This window comes from Vipera berus (assembly GCF_964194415.1).
Source record: "Vipera berus genome assembly, chromosome: 2".
NCBI lineage: Eukaryota > Metazoa > Chordata > Lepidosauria > Squamata > Viperidae > Vipera > Vipera berus.
This window is the reverse complement of record NC_138203.1, coordinates 278,496,851-278,506,850: the sequence shown is the minus strand read 5'-3', so window position 1 is coordinate 278,506,850 and position 10,000 is coordinate 278,496,851.

Below are 10,000 nucleotides of genomic sequence, written 5' to 3'. Positions count from 1 at the left end.
AGTTGAAGTCCACGAGTCGTAAAAGAGCCAAGGTTGCCTTGGGGCGGGGGTCCTAATAATAATAATAATAATAATAATAATAATAATAATAATAATAATAATAATAATAATAATAATAATAATAATAATAATAATAATAATAATAATAATAATTAATAATAATAATAATAATAATAATAATAATAATAATAATAATAATAATAATAATAATAATAAAGTTGGCAGGGACCTTGGAGGTCATCTAGTCCAACCCCCTGCTTACTTTTCTTGTTTCCTAGGAGCTGCCAGACAGTTTTTCAGACAGGCGAGTGGCAGCCACCCCCCTTTTTTTAAAAAGACAAAAAGGATTGGAATTTGTTAGATTTTCCCAGTAAATGTTTTGCTGGGAGGGGGAGGGAGGGGGAGAGAGAGAGAGAGAGAAGCACAAGTGCCTCTCTCTGTTTCTCTCTCTCTCTCTCTCTCACACACACACAGAGAATAGAATAGAATAGAATAGAATAGAATAGAATAGAATAGAATAGAATAGAATAGAATAGAATAGAATAGAATAGAATAGAATAGAATAGAATAGAATAGAATTAGGAATAGAATAGAATTAGGAATAGAATAGAATAGAATAGAATAGAATAGAATAGAATAGAATAGAATAGAAATAGAATAAGGAATAGAACAGAGTAGAGTAGAGTAGAATAGAATAGAATAGAATAGAATAGAATAGAATTAGGAATAGAATAGAATAGAATAGAATAGAATAGAATAGAATAGAATAGAATAGAATAGAATAGAATTAGGAATAGAATAGAATAGAATAGAATAGAATAGAATAGAATAGAATAGAATAGAATAGAATAGAATAGAATAGAATAGAATAGAATAGAATAGAATAGAATAGAATAGCATATATGGAATGGAATGGAATGGAATAGAATAGAATAGAATAGAATAGAATAGAATAGAATAGCATAGCATAGCATAGCATATATGGAATGGAATGGAATGGAATGGAATAGAATAGAATAGAATAGAATAGAATAGAATAGAATAGAATAGAATAGAATAGAATAGAATAGAATAGAATAGAATAGAATAGAATAGAATAGAATAGAATAGCATATATGGAATGGAATGGAATGGAATGGAATGGAATGGAATAGAATAGAATAGAATAGAATAGAATAGAATAGAATAGAATAGAATAGAATAGAATAGAATAAGGAATAGAATAGAATAGAATAGAATAGAATAGAATAGAATAGAATAGAATAGAATAGAATAGAATAGAATAGAATAGAATAGAATAGCATAGCATATATGGAATGGAATGGAATGGAATGGAATGGAATGGAATAGAATAGAATAGAATAGAATAGAATAGAATAGAATAAGGAATAGAATAGAATAGAATAGAATAGAATAGAATAGAATAAGGAATAGAATAGAATAGAATAGAATAGAATAGAATAGAATAGAATAGAATAGAATAGAATAGCATATATGGAATGGAATGGAATGGAATGGAATGGAATGGAATGGAATGGAATGGAATGGAATAGAATAGAATAGAATAGGAGATGGGAGGGGATGAAATAGGAATAGAATAGAATAGAATAGAATAGAATAGAATAGAATAGAATAGAATAGAATAGAATAGAATAGAATATGGAAAATAGTAGAATAGAATAAGAAGGGCCCACGATTTCTTGAAGGCAAAGCTGTTCCACTGGTTAATTGTCCTCACTGTCAGGAAGTTTCTCCTTAATTTCAGGTTGCTTCTCTCTCTGATCAGTTTCCAACCATGGTTTCTCGTCCTTCCCTCTGGTGCTCTGGTGAATAACGTGACCCCATCTTCTTTGTGGCAGCCCCTCAGATACTGGAATACTGCTATCACGTCTCCCCTATATTTTCTTTTCTTTAGACTGGCCAAACCCAAAGTCCCTTAGCTGCCCTTTGTATGTTTTTTTTTAGTCTCCAGGCCTTTGGTCATCTTAGTTGCTCTTCTCTGAATTTTTTTTTCCAAACTCTCAACATCTTTTTTGTGACACGGTGACCAAAATTGGCTGTAGTATTCCAGGTGTGGTCTTACTAGGATTTTATAAAGAGGTACTAATACTTTAATGTGAAGGGACGCAGTGCGGAGCCAACCGCAGAGCCCGATGAATTCTGGGACGGGGAGTTTTTCTACCATCAGGTTTGTTGAAGGCTTTTTGCTTTATCTGTAAAAGTTCTTCCACGAAGCCAAAGGAATCAGAATTTTATATTTCTTAACTGGGCTCTCTCTCTCTTTTTTTTTTTTGAGTGAAAAAAAAAGATTTAGAGAAAATGGGGGGTGGGGAGAAGAGCGAGGGGTCCTTGATGCTCTCTGAGCTTGGTTGGTTTTTTTTGCAGACATCTCATAACCCAATCTAGGTAACATCGGAATAGGAATAAAATAGGATTGGAATAGGAATACGAATAAAATAGGAATAGGAGTAAAATAGGAATAGGAATAAAATAGAATTGGAATAGGAATAGGAATAACATAGGATTAGGAATAAAATAGGAATAGGAATAAAATTGGAATAAGAATAAAATAGGAATAGGAATATTCTTTATTGGCCAAGTGTGATTGGACCCATGAGGAAAGTGTCTCCAGTGCATAAGCTCTCAGTGTACGTACAAAAAACAAAGTGATAAGTCGACTTCCGGTGGCGATGCGGCGCCGAAGACAGCCGTCTCCTGGCTGTCCGCTCCGCAGCTGTGTTTATCCACCTAAAACAGCGCCGATCAGCTGTTTAGGTGGATTTGAAGCCCCCTCCTCGGGAGAAGAGGAGGGGGTGAGGCCCCAGGTAGGGGTTGAGCTCTCCGGGGCCGCCTGAGCTGAAAGTTTGGGCGGCTGAAGGATTGAGCCCCCCCGAAGCCTGGGTTAACTCCGAGCTGCGCAGCGTCTCTGCTCCGTGATTTTTGGAGCAGAGCCAGGCGTTAGCAACCACCCCTGCCAGAAGGAAAGACTTTCGAGTAATAAGGAGCAGGCAGAGCGGTACAGGAGGCCAAGGTGAAGTGGACTTTTACTTTTACTCCCTAGCTCAATGGATTTTACAGCTTTAAAGTGAAAGTACGCAACAAGTGAAAGTGGGGAAAGATGGCGGCTAAATCTTCCTCTAAAGTTCTTCGGAGTGCGGGAACTTCCCCGGTGCAACAGACTTAGTTGCAAGCTTTGCTTCCTCCTGCACCTCCTCTGGCATTGACGCTTATGGATTTACAAGATGCCTTTGCAAAGCAATCCCAGGTAATGTCAGATATGATGGATGATAAGATGGCAAAGCTGGAGGAGAAATTGGAGAAATTGGAGGAGAGGATGGAAGAGAAGTTTAGTGCAATGAGGGTAGACATTTTGTCTACAATTGAAAGCGTGGCTGAATGTGTGCAACGTTTGGATGAAAAAGTGGAGGATCTTAGTCAAAAGAACTCTATATTAGAAGTAAAGGTACTAGAGAATGAAAATATAAGGGATAAAATGGACGGAGAATTGAGCCTTGTCCAGTACCATCAGATGCAGTATGCTATTAGAATCAGGGGCTTAAAAGAGAATCCTAAAGAAGATTTAAAGCAGCTGATCTCTGAGGCTTTGGAAGCAGTACTGGGCCAGCCAGCATCTGAAATAGAGGGAAGCATGGATAAAATCTTTCGTGTAAATTCATGGATTGCAAGGCAGAGGAAGCTACCTAGAGATGTGGTGGTCTATTTTACAAAGAGAGCAACTAGAGATGAAGTTATTCAAGCTGCTTATGATACTAAATTTGTGGTTACTGAGCAAGAAGTCCTGGTTCTAAAAGAGATTCCTCCAAAGATTTTAAGGAGAAGGAAAGATTTTGCATTCCTTGCACAGGAACTTAAGAAATGTGATATTAAGTTTAGATGGGAGATTCCAGTCGGAATGGTGGTGATGCATGAAGGTAAAAGATATCGTCTGGTTACCGTGACTCAGGCACGTGATTTCTACAGCAATGTTTTAAAAGCAACCCCTCTATCACTCCTGGAAGCTGCAAAGGGATTTGGAGAGGGAAAACCTCAAGAGGCTGAAGGTGGACAGACAGAGGAGAATGGTGCTGGAGGGGATCAAATTACAGCTTCATCGGCTGCTGTTGGAGAGCAGAGGTTGACGCGTGCCGCTTTAAGACGAGCAAGACAAGTACAAGAGCAAGACCAGCAGAAATTTATGGAACTCTCAAAGCGTACTTACAGTGAAGCTGTGGGAGGGGCGCGGCCCAAGGAAACTACAGGGGCCATTGAAGATGTGCTCCAAAAGCTTCGGGACGCCAAGCATGGCGACTAAATTTCTAACCTGGAATGTCAATGGATTAAACTCACCACAGAAGAGAAAGAAAGTTTTTCAATATTTAAAACAATTTAAGACTGATGTTATTTGTTTGCAAGAAACGCATATTAGGGTTATGGACCAAAAGTACTTATCGAACTCAAGGTTGGGTACGCAATTTGCTGCCTCTGCGATGAACAAGAAAAATGGAGTGGTTGTCTACGTTAAAAGTACTCTAACAGCGGAACTAATTGAAGTAGATAAGCAAGGAAGATATGTCATGATAGATTTGCTGTTAGAAGGTAAAAAAACGCTTCTAATTGGATTGTATGCTCCTAATCAACAACAAGCTGATTTTTTTAGTTTACTTCACACAAAGGTTACCCAATTGGATTATAAATCGTTTATTTTTATGGGGGACTGGAATGGTGTTTTAGACGTACAGATGGATAAGGCTGGTTCTTTTAAGCGGGTTCCGAGCCATGCTAGATTGCCTAAATCTTTTTTTGAAATGAAGGACGATTTGGAACTGCGAGATATTTGGCGCGATACACATCTACACGAAAAGGATTATACTTTTTTCTCTGACAGACATCAATCTTTTTCCAGGATTGATTTTATTTTGTTGACTAATGACTTTTTTCCTAGGATTAAGAAGGTAAAGATCTGTGCAAGAACTATTTCTGACCATAGCCCAGTTTGGTTAGAGATCGATAAGGACAATAGGGATAGGCGCTCGTGGCGCGTAAATGCGAATTTGTTTAGAAACCAGAGAAATGTGGAAGAATGTAAACAGCAGATGAAGGATTTCTTTGAAATTAATATGAATAAGGATACCTCTATGGACATGGTTTGGGATGCTAGCAAGGCCTACATGAGAGGGGTGTTGATATATATGAATAATAAATGCAGACGTACTTTGGAAGCTAGAAGGAAAGAATTGGAGAATGAAATTAGGAAAAAAGAAAAGGCCCTAATCGAGAATCCATTGGATGTGAAGACTAAGGAGGTTATTAATCTATTAAGAGGACAATTTGATAAGTTGATGGCTGATCAAGTGGCAACCAATTTACGGTTTGCTAGGCATAATACTTTTTGCAATGCTAATAAGCCAGGTAGATGGCTAGCTTATAGACTAAGGAAAAAGCAAAGGGCTTCTAATATAGATAAAATTGAATATAGGGGAAAGGTTGTGCTTCAACAGGATCTTATTAAGGAAGCTTTTGTGGATTTTTATTCTAAATTATATGCTAAGGAGAAGATTAATGAAAAAGACATTGATGTATATTTGGAGAATGCTAGCATCCCGGTTCTTACGCAAGCACAAAAGGAGGAGATTAATCAATTGATAACAGAAGAAGAAATTCTTATAGCAATTAAGGAATTGAAGGTGGATAAAGCGCCAGGCACGGATGGTTTGACTGCGGCTTACTACAAAAATTTACAATTGGAGTTGATAAAGCCGTTAAAGGAACTGTTCCAGACAATTCAGAGAGGGGGAAAGGTGCCTCCGTCTTGGAGAACTGCTTTTATCTCTTTGATTCCGAAGGAAGATCAAGATGCTACTCAAGTAAAAAACTATAGACCGATATCACTTTTAAATACAGATTACAAGATATTTGCTAAGGTGTTAGCTAACAGATTGATGAGGGTTCTGCAACAGGTGATTCATGGGGATCAAACTGGGTTTATTAGTGGTAGGCAAATGAAAAATAATGTGAGGCATATAGTTGATGTGATAGAGTTTTTGGAAAGGAACAACCAGATCCCTGCGACGCTAATTTTTCTAGATGCTGAAAAAGCTTTTGATCAATTGAATTGGCAATTTTTGATGAAAGTTTTAGATAAAATGAATTTTGGGGATAAATTTTTGCAACCAATTAGGGCATTATATCAAAAACAAACTGCCCGAATAATAGTTAACAATAGTTTGACTGAAGCATGTAATATTGAGAAGGGCACAAGGCAAGGGTGTCCGTTATCACCTTTATTATTTGTGTTAACATTGGAGATATTATTGGTAAAAATACGGAATTCGGAAAGAATTAAGGGTATACAAATTAGAGATCAGGATTATAGACTGAGAGCGTTCGCAGATGATCTGGTTGTTACGGTGACCCAGCCGGAAAACTCTGTTGTGGACCTGATGGAGATAATAATGCAATATGGGAAGGTTTCTGGATTTAAAGTTAATGCACAAAAAACTAAAATTCTGGCCAAAAATATGACAGTATCGCAAAAGGCCCTTTTAGAAGGGTTAACTGGATTTGAGATTGCTAAAAGGGTCAAATATTTGGGGGTGTTTTTGTCACCCTCTAATACAAAGTTATATAAAAATAACTATGAAAAATTATGGGGAAAAATTCAAAAAGAAATGGAGAGCTGGGAAAAATTGCAATTGTCTTTGCTGGGAAGAATTGCAGCAGTGAAAATGAATGTCCTGCCTAAATTTCTATTTTTATTTCAAATGATACCGGTTCTTAAAAAAGATTCTAATTTGGAAGAATGGCAACGGGATATCAATAAATTTGTTTGGGCAGGGAAAAGGCCGCGAGTTAAACTTAAGATTATGCAGGATACTCGTGAAAGAGGTGGTCTCAAAATGCCTAATCTTAAATTATATTATGAAGCTGCTGCGTTATCAGGAATAAGTGATTGGATTAATTTGACACAAGAGAGATTATTAAATCTTGAGGGCCATGACTTGTTATTTGGCTGGCATGCATATTTGTTGTATGATAAGAATGTTGATAATGTGTTTAAAGTGCATATTTTAAGACAGGCATTGTTGAGAGTTTGGAAGAAGTATAGACATAAGTTAGATTACAAGATGCCGTTGTGGGCAATTCCAAAACACGCAATAGAAAACATAAATGTTGGTTTCAAACATGATGTGACTACGTATAAGGAGATTTTAAGCTTGGAAAGAAGTGTCTGGTGTTTAAAGCCGTACAACCTCTTGCGAGATGAGAAGATTGTTCAAACTTGGTTTCAATATACTCAGTTACGGGCCAGGTGGAAAGAAGATCAGAAAACTGGTTTTGCAATGACTGACGAAAATTTGATAAAGCAAATTAGAAATCAGGGTCCAGCACATATCAAACGGATATATCTTGCATTGATAGAAATTGACTCAGAAACAGAACTTGTTAAAGATTGTATGATAAAATGGGCCCAGAATATCCAAGAAGTTATTACAATGGACACGTGGGAAAAGATCTGGGTGAGGAACGTAAAATTTACACAAGCTCAAAACCTAAGAGAGAACTTTTATAAAATGTTTTATAGATGGCATTTAGATCCTAAAAAGCTTGCAAGTATGTATCCGAACTATCAGCCAAAATGCTGGAGGTGTGGTGGCGAAGATGCAACATATTTTCACATATGGTGGACCTGCAAAAAGGTTAAGGCTTTTTGGATAAAAATTTGGTGGAATATGCAGAAGATCTTCAAGCAAAGGATAAAGTTTTGTCCGCAATTGTTTTTGTTGGGCATAATTACAGATGCTACTGTTGTGGACACTAAGTTGATGTTGAATTTAATTACAGCAGCAAGACTTTTAATAGGTCAATATTGGAAGAAGGAAGAACTGCCGACTATAGAAGAATGGACTCTAAAGGTTTCTGACCTGGCGGAAATGGCAAAGATCTCGGCTTACTTGAAAGATCACTCGCAAGAACGTTATATTATGGAGTGGAAAAAATGGATTGATTATATCCAGAACAAATATGGGACTAAAAAGTTTCATTTAGCATTTGAATAAGTCTTCCTTTCTTTTTTCTTTTTTCTTTCTTTTTATATGTAATATTAATATTGCTTGTAGTTATTTTATCTGAGCTAGAGAGTGATAGATTTAAGAATTTATTGTTGGTAGCATATGGATGTTTATGATTGTTTTTTGTTTTTATACCTTGTACTTAGCTCTGGGAAGTCGGGGGGGGGAGGGGGGGATTGTTAAAGATAAAATGTACTTTAAAACTTTTCAATAAAAAAAAAACAAAAACAAAGTGATAAGTCATAGATCATAAATCATAGGATACAATAATAAATCGTAAGATACAAACAAGTGATCAATCATAAGATACCAATAGGAGAAGGTAGTAGGAAAGATGAGAAGGTGAAAAAGATGAGAAGATGACAAGGATAATAGCAATTATAGCCTACTATGTTGAAAGGGACGCGGTGGCTCAGTGGGTTAGGACGCTGAGCTTGTCGATCAGAAGATTGGCAGTTTGGCGGGTCGAATCCCGAGTGCCGTGTAACAGAGTGAGCGCCTGTTACGCGTCCCAGCTTCTGCCAACCTAGCAGTTCGAAAGCACGTAAAAATGCAAGTAGAAAAATAGGGACCACTACGGTGGGAAGGGACCACTAGATGCCAAAGGCGTTCTGTGCGCCTTTGGCATCTAGTCATGCCGGCCACATGACCACGGAGACGTCCTCAGACAAGCGCTGGCTCTTCGGCTTTGAAACGGAGATGAGTACCGGCCCCTAGAGTCGGAAACGACTAGCATGCATGTGCGGGGGAACCTTTACCTTTACCTATACTTTATTTTGAATCCTCAGCCCCTTTGAACTGCCTGGTTGCTTCTTGTCCTGCTTTCAGGTGCTTTGGAGAATAGCTTGAGTCCCTCTTGTCTGCAAGAAGACAACCAAGTTCAGAGACCACCAGGGAACCCTCATTTCAACCCTGAGCTCTGAATGTTCTCCTTTATTGGTTAAGGGTATCTCTTTATTGTTTGCAAAGCGGAGGAGAGAAAGACTACGATTCCCAGCATCCATCAGGCAGAGTCCCTACTCCAGTGTCTGTTTGAAGGATCAGAAAGATCGCTTGGTTCCTTCCGGTGGAAGGAAGGGAGAGAGATTTGGACCCTCCTCTTAGGAGCAACAAAGACCCTACTTGGCCTTCTCCCCCAGGAATGTTTTTGAGGGCGGGGTTTTGTCCATAAGATCCCTCAACTCTTACCTTGACCATACATTACCTCCATAGTTAATTCTAGGGTAAGCTAGCTAAACTTCTTAGTGCTTTGTCTTAATCTTAAGGAAGATATACAGTACCTTTTTTAATTGTGGGAAAAGAAACAGCAAGCAAAAATATCTGTAAAAAAGGATATTTTCCCCCCTTCTCCCTCTAAGTGTAATTTATTTATTTATTTATTTATTTATTTATTTATTTATTTATTTATTTATTTATTTATTTATTTATTTATTTATTTATTTATTTATTTATTAATGGGACTTATATCCTGCCCTATCTCCCGAAGGACTCAGGGCGGCTAACAACAACAAAATTAAAGGTCTCTGTACAGTAAATTAAAATTAAAAATTGAAATAAATTAAAGATTAGAGTTAAAATTGTAAACATAATTAAAATCCCTGTCAGTCCAGGTCAGCCAGGTGGAAAAGGAGTGTTTTGAGGCCGCGGCGAAAGGACTGGAGATCTTGGGCCATCCGAAGCTCAGGGGGGAGCTGGTTCCACAGGGCTGGCGCTCCCACAGAGAAGGCTCTTCCCCTGGGGGTCGCAAGCCGACATTGTCTAGCGGCCTAGCCGATGGTACCCTGAGGAGGCCTTCTCTGTGTGAGCGCACTGGGCAATGGGAATTCGTTCCCAGCAGCAGATGGTCCTGCAAGTATCCCGGGCCTAAGCCATGTAGGGCTTTAAAGGTAAGTACTAGCACCTTATTTATTTATTTATTATTGGGACTTATA